Below are 2,883 nucleotides of genomic sequence, written 5' to 3'. Positions count from 1 at the left end.
ACGCCTGCGACCGCGCGAGGCGGCGCGCGCCTGTCCCTGCCGCGTGCAGGGCCCGCGCGGCTCGAGGGAGGGGCCCCGCCGCCATCTTGGGCGAGGCGGGCGCGGGCGGGGCCGCGGCGCCGCCATCTTGCGGCGGGACCGTCTTGACGGAGCCGCGGGACTGGCGCGGTCCGGGCCTTCTCAGGGGTCCCGTGCGGCCCCCTCCGCCCCGCCAAGGGCTCGTCAGTGGTCAGACACACCCCACGCCATCTCACGGTGCCATGTCGATGTAGGGGATAGGCAGCCCTCAGCCCCCTCCCGACCCTTTGGTAGCCCTCCAAGTCGCCCGAACGTATGTGCACAACGTTCGGGCGATTCCGTGGGGGGACATGGGATCATCTGAGATGAAGGCAGAGCAGACGCAGCAGAGACGCATTAAAGATCTTAAGATGCTTTGGAAACGGAAATTGCATCTAGGACTCAGTGCAGTAAGGAGTTCTCTTCTTTCTTAGTCTGAGTTGGAAGGGACTTAGAAGGATCGTCGAGTCCAGCTCTTTAAGCGAGTGGCCGAGTCATGTAGGCATTGATCGAACCCATGGCCTTGGCATTGTTACCAAAAGCTTTCCATCCCATAAATAATCCTTTACACGAGTTTTGTTTTGAAGTTAAATAGACTGATGAATGCCTACTCTACATTTGAGAGCAAGTCAGCAAGACACTTCGTAAATGAAAATAGGACTCTGAAGTGTTGCATTGTCATTAAAAACAGAAGCTGGCGATGGAATAAAATCCTGAGAAGCAGCAATATCAAACTCACTTGCAGTGAGGTGGATTATGTTGTAGTAGGGCATCTAGATAAAGAAGACCATCAAGTGGAAGTAAATTTCTGCCAGCATTTGGTGGTTAATAATATATAAAGACAAATCTGCCTTTGATGTTTAAAATATATTTCAAATTAGATGAGGGTTTAGCTGTTTAACACTCATAAGCATAGTTCTTACTTTTTAAGTCTACACATTTTAAACCTTGTCTCCTCCTGGCATAACTCCATCCAGCTCAGTCAGTTGACTAAAGCAGAATCTGTACCCTTTAACCTGGAGATAAGATTAAACGTTGAAAATGTTGCAGGACTTTTTCCCACACTGTATGTGAAAAGGACAGTGGCAAAATTGTATTAAAGAAGAAAGTAATTGCCAGTGAATATCAGAGTATTGTGAAGTAGTTCTGTTCTGCACTTGTCTAGCCCAGGGCCTTTTTTATCAGAAGATAAAGGCTCTTAAAGAAAGCCTCAAAAGCTCATAGGAACCACAATCCTGATTTCCTGTACCTTAAGTAGAACATTTCATATACTTTCTCCTTTCCAGATACATATTGCTACTATTGCTACCATTACCTGGCAGATTTTGCTACTTATGGTACACTAATGATTATTTTTGAATTCTTTAGGTCTCTGTATCCTCTACTCAAGACAAACCACGCTGTTGTGATGAGAAACAGTTGTAATGGAAGTAGCAGTGAAAAAATACGTGCACTTCTAGTCTTGTTTCTTAAAATAATTCTAGCCTCTCCAGACGATCTTTTAAGTGCATCGGACAATTTAATCCAAAATTGATGAGAGGACAGAAGTCTGAAATACATGAGATTTCTACAAATTACCTTAAAATAATGAGGCAACTTGAGAAAAAGATAAAATTAGAAGGTAAAACCCATAAAGCAAATTGTTGCTTCCATCTTTCTGGGTGGTTAGAGGAGTTAAGAATCTGCTGGGGATATTGTGGGGAGAAAGGATAATTTTTAGAGTTTATAATCAAAGAACATCACAAATATTTTCGCATAATCAGTACATTTAACAAAGATGACCAGAAGAGCACAAAGAAGAGAACTTAGTACCAGGCACTGCTACAGTTCAAATAGTGAATACTTTGGATCTCTGCCCTTTGGCAGGAAATCCATTGAGTTCATCTGTGGCACCTTCCACAGTGGGGTGCAGCCTCTTTCCTGAGAAGCAGGAACACAATCACATTCGTCACCAAACAAATTTTCACGGTCTTCAAAGTGCTCCTGGGGTGTCTCATAACAGTAACTGTGTCATGATCTTAGCACAAAGCAAAGTGTTTACAGCAGGGGTTTTGCACTCTAAAAGGGATGACTGGGTGCTAGCTACACATAATCTTAGGTACTGCCTTTAGGAATAACATTCTGCCTTAGAGCTCTGGAAAACTGGAAGTCCTATTTTTGTGAGAATGCTTTGTCTTTCTGTTGAAAATGACAGCATGGGCAAGGCTGGTTGTAAGGAAATTAGAAGAATTGTGTGCTTTAGAGGAAAGTTCCTGTTAGCTACACTAGCACAGAGTGCTTCACCACGGATTCATCTCTGTACATTATTGACACTGTGTAGAGAATTCAATACCATAATGAATGCATTATGACTAAATACCTGTTACAGACCATCCTTTACACAAAAACTAAAATACCGAACAGTTGTCCCTGTACAGCAGCAACAGAGCTACTGTGATATTTTCCTGCATTACTTAGAATGAAACTAGTTGCAGGTATCTTGGATGTCTGCTATGAAAGAAAAATGTAGAAGGAAATGTGGAAAAGGCTTGTTTTTGGTTGGAACCCCCCCCGAAACAGATTTAATTGTATTTGTATCATGCATTTCTGGCACAGAATTGGAAGAGAAATTATGATTTTCTGATGAACATGCCTTTGATAATCTGTACCATTGATAAGACACAGAAATTAGTGTTTCATGCCTAACATGAAGCTACTTGACAAAAAATGAATAAAGATGCTATATCTGTTTACCTAAATGCCAGTTACAGGGAGATGGTTATTTCACTCAATTTTTATGATGAAAAATAATTTTATTATTTTTTTCCATATTCTTGTTGGAAATAA

This window comes from Corvus moneduloides, chromosome 8, assembly GCF_009650955.1.
Source record: "Corvus moneduloides isolate bCorMon1 chromosome 8, bCorMon1.pri, whole genome shotgun sequence".
Taxonomy (NCBI): Eukaryota; Metazoa; Chordata; class Aves; order Passeriformes; family Corvidae; genus Corvus; species Corvus moneduloides.
Note: the sequence above shows the minus strand (reverse complement) of the source record.